This window comes from Urocitellus parryii, chromosome 5, assembly GCF_045843805.1.
Source record: "Urocitellus parryii isolate mUroPar1 chromosome 5, mUroPar1.hap1, whole genome shotgun sequence".
NCBI classification, from domain to species: Eukaryota; Metazoa; Chordata; class Mammalia; order Rodentia; family Sciuridae; genus Urocitellus; species Urocitellus parryii.
The window spans coordinates 179,567,594-179,581,832 of record NC_135535.1 but is presented as its reverse complement, the minus strand read 5'-3'; the positions used below and the strand labels follow the sequence as shown (position 1 = coordinate 179,581,832).

Below are 14,239 nucleotides of genomic sequence, written 5' to 3'. Positions count from 1 at the left end.
TGAAACAATAATTGAAGAACTACAGACAAACATGTGATCATGTTATATCTGATATGAGGCATAGACATCTTCTGTAGTTTCAGTTTTTGAAGATTTTTTGTTCATCAGATCAACCCAAATTTTCTATATCTGTATATTTATAAATTTGATTGTGAAATTAATAATTTTCTAATTCAGTACCACTTTCAAACATTTTTTAAAAATCTGGTGATCAAAGAGACTTATGTTTAATTATTGTTTTCATGGATAAGAATACAGAATGGAAATACTGCTGTACAACAGACTCCCATGAAGAGTACTTGCATCCCCAGTTTGCTCCCAGCCAACAAGGATCTCACCACCTAAGGGAAGACTCAGACCTCTGACCCTTCTTTCAAAGATGGAGTGTCTGGGTTGGGTGCAGTGGTACACACCTGTAATGCCAGAGGTTGGTGAGGCTGAGGCAGGAGGATAGTGAGTTCAAAGCCAGCCTCAGCAAATGTGAGGCACTAAAGAACTCAGTGAAACCATGTCTCTAAATAAAATAGAAACTAGGGCTGAGGATGTGGTTCAGTGGTTGAGTGTCCCTGAGTTCAGTCCCCAGAACCTCCCCCCACAAAAAAGAGTTTCTGTTCTCCAGTCACACTGAACCCTCACCATGCTCTAGTGCTCTAGGCATGGATATTCTACTCCAGCTGAATACCATGTTCCTCATGAGGATTCTCCCATTACCACCACGAAAGGAAATGTGGACATGGAAGGAGACGCATGTGATTTCATGGAGAACACAGTTCTGCATAATGGGGCAATAAAAGCATGTGTGTGTGCATAATATGTGCACATGTAGATGTGTGAGAGGTTGAGTTGAGGTAGTAGGCATGTCTGTATGAGAGGGAGTGAGGGAGGGGGAGGGGAAGAGAGGGAGGGAGGATTAAGCTCATTTAAAAAAACTTCCTTGGAATTTGCGGTCCCTTTAAGTTATAATTAATATTTTCTTCCCCTGATTCCTGCTCTGATGTTTTGGTGATTTCTCTTCTTTTTCTTTTACAACTTAAGAAATAATTTTCCCTAGATGTAGGAAAGACCTTTTCTTTCATTTCTTTATTTCACTAGAAGAGTCTAGATAATTATCATCAATTCAACTCTAAACCCTCTGAATTGTGAAAATCAACAGTGACACAATCAAATCCATTACATAGTCTACTGATGCATCATCTACCAGTTTTATCTTTTGGAGAGCAGTGGAGCAGAGGAAGGGAATTGAGGGGGGAAAGAGGAGGAGGGATGGGAAAAGAGAAGAACTGAATGAAATTGAGCAAATTATGTCCTGTAAATATATGACTATGTCATAGTGAATTTCACATTTCTGTATATCTACAAAGCACTAATTAAGAAAAAAACTATGAATTAATAGGAGGAAGACCCATAGAGTAGAAGAAGGGGAACTGGGGAGGGGGAATGGGAGGGAAAGGGGAAGTACTTGGGAACTGAAGTGGAGCAAATTACATTCGATGCATGATTATGTCAAAATGAACCCCAATATTAATGCATTATGAAAGCATAAAAAATCATGTGACTTAAAAATAATAATAGAACGCTCTCCAAGCTTCTGAGGGCTCATATAGGTCTAGAGGCCTGGAGCTCAGCTCTCCTCTTATGAGCCCAACCTTTTAGTTTGTCTGAGGTTTTCCCTTGGTCTTCTTCTTGGACTTCCTTTGTGTGTATTCAGCTTCTCTTTTGTCTTAATTTGCTCTTTTGGGCAGAACACATACCCCCAACCGCCCAAAAAAAGGTGCATGGGAGATGTCATGGTTAATTCTGGGTGTCCTCTTGGCTGGATTAAGGGAAACCCAGGTACCTGGTAAGGCACGATTTCTGGGTATGTCTGTGAGGGTGTTTTCAGAAGGAAGGGCCATTTGAATCAGTGAACTTAATAAGGACGATTTCCCCTCGACCAACATGCATGGGCACCATCCCATAGGCTGAGGGTTTGGAGACAACAGAAAAGCAGAGGAAAGGCAAATTCCTGTTGACCTTCTCATCTCGAGCAGGAACACCTTCTCCTGCCCTTGGACAATAGAACTCCAGGTCTTCCAGACATGGATTTTTAGACTTGCATCAGTTATCCTCAATTTCATAGGTGTTTGACCTCAGATGGAATATCACTCCATCAGCTCTGTCAGTGCTCATGTCTTTGGACTTGGACTGAGTTACAGCACCTGTACCCTTGGTTCTCCAGACTGCATATGTTCTACTGTGGGACTTCTCAGTTTCCATAGTCATTTGAAAGAGACAGTTCCTGTAATAAGTACCTTTCTATTATCTATCTATCATCATTTTGGTTATCTCTGAAAAACAGGAAATCAATTTTATGATATGTCATTATTTAGCTAAGAGTTGTCTGGACATAGGTTTCTGGGTTGTAATTAGTTTTTCTTATAGTCCTTAAGCCTTATCTTTAGTGAATTCTAGTGTGCTGTACACCTTTTGGAAAGTTGTATTTCCTCCTGAATCTTGATCCTTCATATGAAACGTGCTTTTTTTTTTTCCTTTTGAAATCTGGAAATATCTTTTTTCTTTATTTAACATTAACAAAGATTAAATGTATATCAATTGTCTTCCAATAACCCTTTAAGATAAAGAGCCCAATAAAAGTTAAAAGCAATTGATTAGAAATCTATATTTTCTAGCCAGTTGGTTCGGGCTCACCTCCGGTCTTTGCCTATGTGATTTTGAATAAGATACTTAACAAAGCCTTGTCTCAGTCATTTGGATAGTAATTGGATATAATAATAATGTCATAGGCTGAATATATGATTCTTGAAACCCATGAATTTTTTTTTAACTGTATAAGATCTGCCAAGCATACAGCTCGGGCTTCATGAAAGAAGGTTCAGTTCATAAGAAATTGCTAGTGAGTTTTAAATTTAAGAGACAGACTCTCATTACCTTTAATACCAGCTCTGAGATGGCTTCTCCTAGCTCCCACCTCCAACCACCTAATGGAGTGGCGAGGTTTACAGAAGAGACTAGCGAGAGAGGGAGAGCATGCCAGGGAGTGGGCTTTTATTGGGGAACAAAAAATTCCAGGGAAAATCCCATCCAATGAAGGTTAAGGAGGGCAGCATCCCAAGTCAAGGATGACGATTGGGTCTTCAGGTCAGTGGCCAGGCAGGCCTCTGCACAGACAAGCCCTCGGACCTGGGAAAGGGTGGGGAAGGCTCAGACACAGCTGTGTTTAAGCGCCTCTCACCCAGCCAGGGAGGTAACTCCAATCACGTGGGAGGATGGCCTCCCACAATAAGATAAAACTGACATTGCAGATGTGATTATTTACCAATTAAGAGGATTAAAAAGGATCATGAGATGGACAGATTCTACTGAATGATCCAGCTGGATCTAATAAATATAATCCCAAGATCTTTATAAAAGAAAGATAACAGGATATGAGGAAGGAGCAGATATGATGACTGAGGTTGGATTGACATGAAAAAGGGGATCCTGGCAGCCTCTGAAAGTTGAATAAGATAAAAAAAATGGATTTTGCCTTGGAGTCTCCAAAAGGAACCATCCCAGCTGACAGAATCTTCTTATCCCAGGGGAGATAACATTAGATCTTTGAACCCCAAAAGTATAAGATTTCTAATTTGTATTGAGTTAGTTGTTATATTTGTGGAAATTTGTTAGGGTAGTAATGATGACTAGTAAGTAAATTAAAAAAAATAAAAAAGAAAAAAAGAAAGCAAGAAAGAAAAGGAGCAGAGTGCCAAAAGCAGGGTGAGAGGAATCAGAAGTTAAATGATGGGAAGGTGCTGGTGAAGGGAAGATTATAAATTTTAGAGTTGGCAGCATTGAGAAATTGACCTTCCATCAGGACTTAAGGCTGCCTGTTGTTCTACACTTTTATAAACAATTAATTAATATATTTTCATTTACCAATTAAGAGGATTAAAAAAGAATACAATGTAATTTTCATCTACACTTTTAATTTTCCTCTATTTCTTATGTTTTTTAGTTGACATGTAGTTCCCATACATATTTATGGGATAATTGTGATACATGTATACATGGAAGGAGGATTAAATCAGGCAAATTAATGTGGCCATTTTCTCAAATACTTGACCTTTCTTTGTGGGGAGGACATTTAATACCTCTTCTTTTAGTAATGTTAAAATATGCAGCCCATAATTGTTACATGTAATCACTGTGTTCTTTATTTGATTATTAGAACTCACTTCTCTTGTCTACCCCAATCTTTGTACCTTTAACTGGCTTCTCTTTCCCCATCCACTTTCACTGTCATCCCTTCCCGAGTTCTGGTATCCATTGCTTATCATTACTCTAAAAGTTTGACTTTTTAATATTACATATAGGGGCTGGGATTGTGGCTCAGCAGTGGAGTGCTCACCTAGCACGGGCGGGACCCAGGCTCGACACTCAGCACCACGTTAAAAAAAATAAAATAAAGGCATTGTGTTGTGTCCATCTACACCTAAAAAGTAAAATGCTTTAAAAAAAATTACATATAAAAATGAAATCATGTGGTTTTTATCTTGCTGTGCCTGACTTATTTCACTTCATGTAATTTCTCCCAGATTTACCTTGCTTTAATAGAGAAATCACAGTGATAACTCACAAGCAAATTAAAATAAACAGTGTCTAATGCAAATATTACATTATATGAAGAGGAAGCATTTATTTTTTTTTTGAAAATGGCAGTTTGTCCAATGGGGGTTGGATGTTTACTGGACTTCAAATAAATGTATGATGAGTAGAGGTCAGAGAAGGCATGCCTGATAGAGGAGTGGGTGGGTTAGTGGTGACACCACAGCAGAATGATAGACCCACTGCTCTTCTTCAGACAGGAACAAAGCAGACCTGGTATGAGGGAGGCACAGAAATACATTCATTCACAACTGGGGTGGTATCAAGATCCTTTGGGTCAATCAGAGATTTCAGGTGAAAGTTTTGTAAAATGGTGGTCAGGAATAAAAACAGCTCTATGCGGGCCAGACCTTCTCCTGCACACCTCCATTTTCATGAAAATAACCTAGAGAGAGAAAGAGAGAGAGAGAAGGAAAATACTCCTTGAACAGTATATTTCTAAGTAGAACAAGAAGAATGTCGAGTAACTATATGATGAATGTTTGGATGAATGACTGCAGATGGGTAGTAAATCAAAAGGCTGGATGATTAGACAGACCAAAGGATGAACACCTTGGATACCCACCTAATATTTTTCCAGCACTTTTCATTCAACCAATATTTATTGAGAACCAGCTTTCTTCCAAGAACTTTATTAACCATGTTCACATTAAAATCATTGTTTTGACACTTCATCTTTCCATCAATCTTCTCCCAGAAACAAACGTTCATTACTTGCATTCCCTGTTCCCAGTCAGATGTGCCATGATCTTTCCTTCCATTCATCAGATCTGTTTAGTTCCATCAGCTTTAAACATACAATGCAGTTTCAAGCTTTATCATGTGCTGTTCCTTTTGACTAGGATGCATTTCATACTTCTCTCAGATCCTAGATCCAATGTCATTTTTCTGTTATACTCTTTGTGATTCTTCCAGGCTATAGATTCTCATTCTCTTTGGCTTCAATCATCAATGAAGCACAGATTATTTGAATCATTGTTCTTTATTTTTCTAGTCTGCTAAAACATGAGTTCCATTATGGCAGAGCTTAAATTTTGTCATATTAGTATCTATAGTGCCTTATTTAAAAGCAAGTCTAAATAGTCAAAGAATAAATTTAGGCAATTGTATGCCAGAGACTCAGCACACACTTTAGGTGTAGAAGGCCCCATATCCTAAGGAGGATCTAGATGTAGGAAGATCAAGGTGCTTCAGTGTCCTTAAAGATTAATGTGCCCCACTCCCAAGGTTTTCTGACCCTCATCTACCAGTCAGAGGCTCTGGAATTTTTGACTAAGTGCAAATATTCTGTTCCTATGGTTCATTGTCTTTGTTAAAATGCCTACCTGTCTTCAGTCCTGTTTCTTTGCCTCTTATGAGGCAGCTCAAATGTCCTTTCTTCTATTTGAATGTCACTCAATCCATTTTATGCTTCACCATTTGGAATGAGAGAACAGGCAGGAGACATTTTCTCCCTCTGCCATCATGAAAAGTCAATCCTTTCTTCTCTCTCCCACAGTATTAGTCATATTGGATTACAACAATCTGTTTATTCATCTGCTTGGCTAACTGGGGTGTGGGACTCTTTGGTGGTCCATTGTGTGCTGTGGATACTTACAATGTCCAGAGCTCAGCAGAGGCACTACATAGAAGACACTCAACAAAGCTGTGGGGTTAGATACATTTCACAGGGCAGATGAGGACAGTGTAGATGAATCTAATCTTCTAAGAAGAGTTCTGGGAGGGCAGTGTTGTATTCTGTGGCATGACTCAATCTTCCCTCTCTGTAACTTTCTTACTTTGGAAGAACTAGGTCAATTTTCCCTAAGCCCTAGTAATCAGACCCAGGAACAATTTTGTAGCATGGTCTTGCACAGTGCATGGGCACTGGGAGTGTTGCTCTGATTGTGTATAAAGATCATTTCTACCAGCCACTAAATAAGCACTGTGCAACTTTAACTGATCCCATGAAGATGTCTTGACCCCCGAAGTACCAATGGAAATAAATTTCTATTACCCGTTGAAAAAGGTATGAAGTACTTACTTTTTTGAATTTGCCACCCTTATCCAGGAAATGGCCAGGGTCAAACTTCTCAGGGTTGGGGAATTCTTTGCTATCATGCAGCACAGATGTCAGTGATGTTATTATGGTTGTGCCCTGCAATAAACAGATGTGGATAAACCAAGTTGTAAAGAAGTCATGGAGCTAGGGGAAATGTTGAAATTTACTTAATCCAAACATTATGATCTATAATAAGAAACCCTTGTTCAAAGAAGAGCAGTGTATTTCCAGGTAGGCAACCAAGTAATAAAATGCATGAGTTTAATGCCAGTGGCTACAACCTTGCTAAAGTGCCCCCAATAGCTTTTGATGCAGTGAGTACCTGTAAACCACACCTTTTGTTCTCCTTATCATTAAGCTTGGATGCTCGTGTCTGCCCCTACTCAATATTCTATCACTTCAGTTTTCATACATCTTTGTATAGGATTCTACTTTAAAATGGGCCTCTGTTGGCTTTTGAAATGTCCAGGATATTGTTTATAAGACCTTTCTGGGATAATAAAAATATAGCAAAAACCAAATGAATATTTTACATTTTCCCAATATTTGTTTCTCCTATTTTAGAAATGTGGGTGGGGGGGGGCTCTTCTTTTCAAATGGTTCTAAGATTGCAGAATGAGGGGGAACATCAGAGTTTGGTTGGTGGCTGCAGTCAATTTTTAACTATGTTTTGAAAAATTCTGAGTCTGGGCTTGGAGGTGTTAAAGCATTCTCACTACCTAGAAGTGGAGAGAATACCTCTTTCCTGGAAGAAGATGAACACCTCCTGAAATGGCAGTATTTTTAAATAACTTTACTTGGGCAAATATTATTAGGCATTTCAAATAAACAACTAAGAGGCCACAAAAAGAGGAGAAAGAGGATGGAAAGGCAATAAAAGTAGTCCAAAAGTAGGGAATATGAACTCCCTCACTTATGAGCCCAAATTTCTTTGGTATCAGAAATATGACAAAGAAGTTTCAAGAAGCAAACCTGGAAAATAATCTATCACAAATATAAACACAGATGTCCTTAATAACCTGTAGAAGATCAAATCCTGCTATGTGTGTACTTAATAATATGTATGAGAAAGGGAGACCAAAGCATATGACAATATATGATCAACAGATGCAGAGAATCCATTTGATAAAATTGTACCCTGTGACAAACAAAATTACATATTTTAAGAAAACACCAAACAAAAACAAGACAAAGCAAACATTCCTCATCTAATAAAGAATATCTGCCAAAATGTACATAAAACATTACACATAATAGTGTCATGTTAAACTTCACCCCCTACTAGATACACATAAAAAAATAAGTTCAACACACCACTTCTTTTTTTTTAAGAAATTATTTTTTTTTGAGAGAGAGAGAGAGAGAGAGAGAGAGAGAGAGAGAGAGAGAGAGAATTTTTAATATTTATTTTTTAGTTTTCGGTGGACACAACATCTTTGTTTGTATGTGGTGCTGAGGACCGAACCCGCGCCGCACGCATGCCAGGCAAGCGCTACCACTTGAGCCACATCCCCAGCCCTCAACACACCACTTCTGTTCAAAACTGTTCTGGAAATCCCAGCCAGTACAATAATGTAATAAAGAGAATTAATTTCACTAGATTTGGAAAATAATAAATAAAACAAGTGCTAACTGTTATGGGTCAGGCTATATGGGCAATGACCAAACAGACTCCATTTACCCTGAGGCTCCATATCATGTAAGAAATGCTTCTCTCATGGGAAAGCCCCACCTCTGTACCCATTAGTAGTTACTTAGCTTAACATACTCAGAAACACAAAATAGCAATTCTTATACAATGTAAAATTGTTCTCTTCCTTTCCCATTTTTCTTTGGCAATGTATCTTGTCAGAGATTGATTGGACATTAGTAACCATTCTCTAACTTGTAGTGATCTAGGGTCATTTTGACCCGCTTCCCTTCTGCTTGCTTGCTGCTCTGCCAATCTGGAAAGTTCCATGAGAAATACTAATGTACTCATTGCACTGTCTCACTATCTGCCTAATTCAGCTTCTGTACCTGCTTGCTTCAGCTACATCAACCCAGATGTGTTTTTTGCCTTTAAATATCCTAAAGTGCTCAGGCTCAGAGCTGTTCCTTGCAGAGACAGTTATGGGTCCTGTGGGGAACAGTCTCCAGCCAGCCTGCTAAACAAAGACACTTCAATTTGAACAAAACTGGGACTTGGTGTGTTTTCTGAGCATCCTGCCCCACAACACTAACCTAAATAGCAGGATAATGTACATAAAAATTTCAAATTCATTTAAACAAGTTGTTATCCATGATGACTACATTTAAGAGTTCTAGATATAAAGTCATTAAAATAAAAAGTATGTGTCCATATGCCAAGAAAAACAAAATTGAAAAGGCATTATTTAAATGGTACAATTTATATTAGCATTTGAAATATTAGTTACCTATCTATATCTACAGATTCATGAACAAAAATATTTAACATGTCAATTCTTTCAAAATTAGTCTGTAGATTTAATGACATGCTGAACAATAGCCCAGGAGAGAGTTTTAGGAAACTAACAAACTGATTCTAAAATTTGTTTGGAGAGTAGACAAAACAAACTTTAAGGAGCAGAAGAAATGGGGAGAGTTCACCCTGCTGGATGTCAGGAACAGTCAGGGAGCCTCATGGCCTAGTCTGGCCCAGCACTGAGTCCATCAGGGTGCTGCATGGATGAGGTTTGTACTTCTCTCATCTCGTGTTGGCAAGGATTGGGTCCATACTACAAAGTTGGGGACTTCAAGATCACTGAAGTACAATGTGGGAGAAATAATCTTACCTTGGGTACATAGTGGTTTCTGAATTTAATGTCACAGGCCACTGCATGGGGTGGGATGGTTGGGAGGAGGTCTGTGTATCTCTGTATCTCATACAAAACAGCTGTGTGTAGGACATATGGTTCTCGTCCTGCTTGCATAGGATGTGGTGTCTGCCAATGACATGGTCAATTTCTTCCAGGACTTGAGCTGATAAGGTAAAAATAAGAACTCATAGAGGGTGCTGGAAGATGGCAAAAGCAAGCTAGGCAACAAGTCCTGGTCTCCTCACAACACAGAAGAAGGCAGTGAAGGAAGAGCAGAATGGAGAGGTGGGTGAAAAAAATAAATGCTCTAGAACGCGATATCTTTTTAAATCTAATTTGTTATATATGAAGGCAGAATGCATTATAATTCATATAGAGCACAATTTTTCATATCTCTGGTTGTATACAAAGTATATTCATACCATTTGTGTCTTCATACATATACTTAGGGTAATGATGTCCATCTCATTCCATTGTCTTCCCTACCCCCATGGCCCCCCTTCCCCTCCCACCCCTTTGCCCTGTCTAGAGTTCATCTAATCTTCCCATGCTCCCCATAGTAGATGAATGGATAAAGAAAATGTGGTATATATACATATATATATATATATATATATATATACACACACACACACACACACACACACATACACACAATGGATATTACTCAGTAATAAAAGAGAATAATATCATGGCATTTGCAGGTAAATGGATGGAGTTAGAGACTACAATGCTAAGTGAAGTTAGCCTATCCCAAAACACCAAATGCTGAATGTTTTCTTTAGGGCTCAATATTACAAGCCTGAGACCTGGATAGGCTAGAAGATAGATTAACAGAGTAGAAAACAAACTCAAATTTCCCGAACCCAGAACCAAATCTATGGATGAGAAGCTGGATGGGGCAACAGAGAGAGAAAGTAGGGGAGAGCAGACATCATCTTAAGCTCATTCACTTAAAAACTTTTGGAAAAACAGACAAAATTTAAAGTGAAATGGAAATAGAAGGCTACTTCAAACAGCAAAAACAACTTCAAAACCAAATTGTGAAAAGAAAGCTGAACCAGGAATCTGCAGTCATCTTGTGGGGCTCTCGGCCAACCAGTTACCCCTTTAAATCTTCCCACACTCAGACAGCTGTGAATCAAATCAAAGGGAAGTCCCTGGCAGTGGGAGTTCTTAAGAGTCTGTTCAGAAACAACTTCTAGAAGTACCACTACTAGCCAAAAATTTATTGATCCCCCTTACTGTGAACAGTGGGAATGAACAGGCTGGTGGGGTCCTGTGCCAGGAAAGTGTACCCTGCTCAGCATCCAGGCAAGGATGTTAAGCTCTGTGCATCATCTGCTTGCTTGCTTAACTCAGACAACAGTGAAGCATCTTTGGCCCTGAAGAAAGAAAGCAGATTCACCCTGGGAGGATTAGGGACAGTCCCCATAATTGCAGAGCCAAACTAGAGGGAAGCTGCCTGGCTATCCAGTGACATAGAATCCTAGTGGGAAATTGCCAGAGGCTATGCTGCAGAAAGGGACTGATACAAGCCTTATAAAGAGGTGCACAGCCTGAACCATAATCACAACTGGCAAGTGACAGGATACTTGTGGTATATTCTATCAGACTTAGTAGGCAGAGGAAATCAACATCTGGAATACACAACCTGGGGCTGTGGAAACTAGAGCCCAGGTGAACTATTGGAGACTCTTTCTTGCAGTACCTCAGAGAGTGGTGTCAACCTGGGGAATGCTTCTTTACCACAGACCTTCTGTGGAAAATCCACAACCTAATTTCCTGCACTCACAGACAGTCATCAGGATCTTTACTACTGTGAAAAGGACTTATTAGAGGGGTATAGATACTTAAGGACCCACAACAAACAGTGGCATTTCAGAGCCCTGAACTAAGCACACTTGGCCAAACCACAACACTGCATCCTCTGATCAGTGAACTGCAGTCCCCTGAGCTGACAAACAAGAAGCTACTAATAAGAGGTTCATAGCAACTAGGGAATTGGCTCCTATTCCCTTGCAGCTTGGGAGAGATGTATAGTCAATACTGATGGACATCTGCTAAATGTCCAAACCCCAGTGAAATGCAAACCCGGATTCAACAAGAATTTCCTTTATCTTGAAATGGTATGTTATAAATAATGCTAATGTCAACTTTGATCACATAAAGAACTTTTTAAAAATATTTATTTTTTAGTTGTAGTTGGACACAATATCTTTATTTTATTTATTTATTTTTATGTGGTGTTGAGGATCGAACCCAGGGCCTTGCATGTGCTAGGCAAGCATTGTACCACTGAGCCACAATCCCAGCCCCACATAAAGAACTTTTTAATTTGAATGATAATTGTTAATCCAATTGTCAACATGATACCTTCAACCTATTTGAATGAATTTCATATAATGGTTTAAAGCATTAACTGGAATCAATCTTCCTATCTTTTTTTTTTTTTAAAGCAGTATTTTGTATCTGATTCTCTTGCCTCCTACACATCCTCTGGCACCATTTTCTACTTCTTCATTTATTTCTCCTTTCTGCATTGGTGTAAATTACCTTTTTAATAGTCTGTCTCTCTCTCTCTCCCTGCCCCTCCAAAATTCAGTGGAAAGTATCACCAATAGATTTACCACTTTGAAGATGGATTTTCAGGCCTTGACGACAAAGTATATAATCTTTTTTTTTTAAATCTTCTACCTTTATTTATTTATTATTTTATTTACTTATTTATTTTTATTGGTTGTTGAAAACCTTACAAAGCTCTTGACATATAATATTCCAAACATTAGTTTCAAGTGAGTTATGAACTCCCATTTTTACCCCAAATACAGATTGCAGAATCACATCGGTTACACATCCACATTTTTACATAATGCCATACTAGTAACTGTTGTATTCTGCTTCCTTTCCTATCCTCTACTATCCCTCTCCCCCATCTTCTCTTTCTATCCCCATCTACTGTAATTCATTTCTCTCCTTGTTTTTTCTTCCAATTCCCCTCACAACCTCTTTTATGTAGTTTTTTTTTATAACCATGAGGGTCTCTTTTCATTTCCATGCAATTCTCCTTTTCTCTCTCTTTCCCTCAAAGTATATAATCTTAAAAAATAACATTGACCATAGAGAAAATATGTAAAGAGACAATGAACAGAATATTCAAGAAATCTGGGATAACATCAAGATGCCAAATTTAAGATTCATTGGGGATAGGTAAAGGCTCTGAAATACAAATTAAAGAAATGCACAATCTTTCCACTGAAATAATATCAGAAAAAATTACAAACCTTAAGAGTTAAATGAAAATTCAAATACAGGATGCCCACAAGACTCTGATTATTAAACTTGATTATTAAAACCTGATTATTAAAATGTTCAATAAATGAAAAGAAGACCTAAGAAATGAAATAAGAAAGAAAACTAAGGTGTTGGAAGACTATTTCACAAAGAAATAGAGATATTGAGAAGAAGTTAGTCAGAACTCCTGGAAATGAAAGACACACTGAAACAAATAAAAATTCACCCAAATCATCACAAACATATTAGAATGAGCAGAACATAGAAAATCACAGCAAATGACCATGAAACAACAAAGATCAGGGGTACTCCAGACTTTTGACATTTTAATATTGCTGTCATAATTTAAACTTAAATGTTTCCTTTATCCCTGATGCATTGTTTTATTACACTACCTTTAACAATGGAAAACTATAAAATGCAATAGAAATGTCAAAATTCACCTAGAGTATTTGCTGTGCAACAATATGTTTTGATACTTTTCTTTGTGCATATATTTAATCAAAAATTAAGGATTAATTTATTTACCCTTTACAAGTCACTGTCAATTTATTAACAAGACATAAGCATTGACATACTTGTATTAGTTAAGGATTTGCATCGATCTGCAGTATATTTCCAAGAATTGGGAGAGGCATGGGTCCTGGTGAGAGTTTCCGGCCCCCAGATCTCTGTCTCCATAGTAAGAGGAGAAGAGATAGAAAGAGACTGATCACCAGGACCACAACTGGATCCATTGAAGCCTTCTCCTTTTACTGAGACAGCTGTGACCTTGCAATCATGATAAAACTTTTGTGGTGTTCCCTGCTAGTTCAGAATATGTCCTATTAACATGAAGTACTGTACCAACCAACTAGATGAGTTCCAATCCCTTCTGATTGTGCATTGGTAACCTGGTAAGAAAAAAAAATATATTGTTGTCTAGTGTGGCTCTCCTTTGCAAACTTCTATCCATGACAATATAGTTTAGCCACTCTGGGAAGATCCCAGGAATAGACATTTTAAAAACAGGCAATAAAATGAACACATAACCACACAATGCCTGGTGGTTCCAAAGTTCCTCTACGATTAAGAAAAGAGGATTTTATCTAAAACACTGCTCAACATGCTGGATTCTCAGCATGATTGACTTGGGGGGAAATAAGGGTATCTCTGACTTCTATATAAAAATATTGAACATGTAATACTTCATCAAACAATAAGATAGTTCGGCTTTGAAAATCAAGTCTTTTTAGTACTTTTAAGTGCTGAACTAACATCACAAGTGCCTAAGCATAAGCTAGGTTCAGACTCAGCAGAGCTTGATGAAGCATTGTGGTTGTCTAACAAGAGAGTGTCTTTCTTCCCAGGAGCTGTGTGTCTGAGATCAAGGTCAAGGCTGATAAGACTCTAGCACAGAGCCTCTTCATGCAGGGCATTGCTAGAGCAGCTAGGCATCCTG

At 38.3% G+C, this 14,239-nt stretch overlaps 1 pseudogene; it reads right to left on the bottom strand.

Moving 5' to 3' along the window:
- Positions 1-4,836: 4,836 nt before the first annotated feature.
- Positions 4,837-13,479, bottom strand: LOC144255089 (cytochrome P450 2C27-like; annotated as a pseudogene).
- Positions 13,480-14,239: the final 760 nt, after the last annotated feature.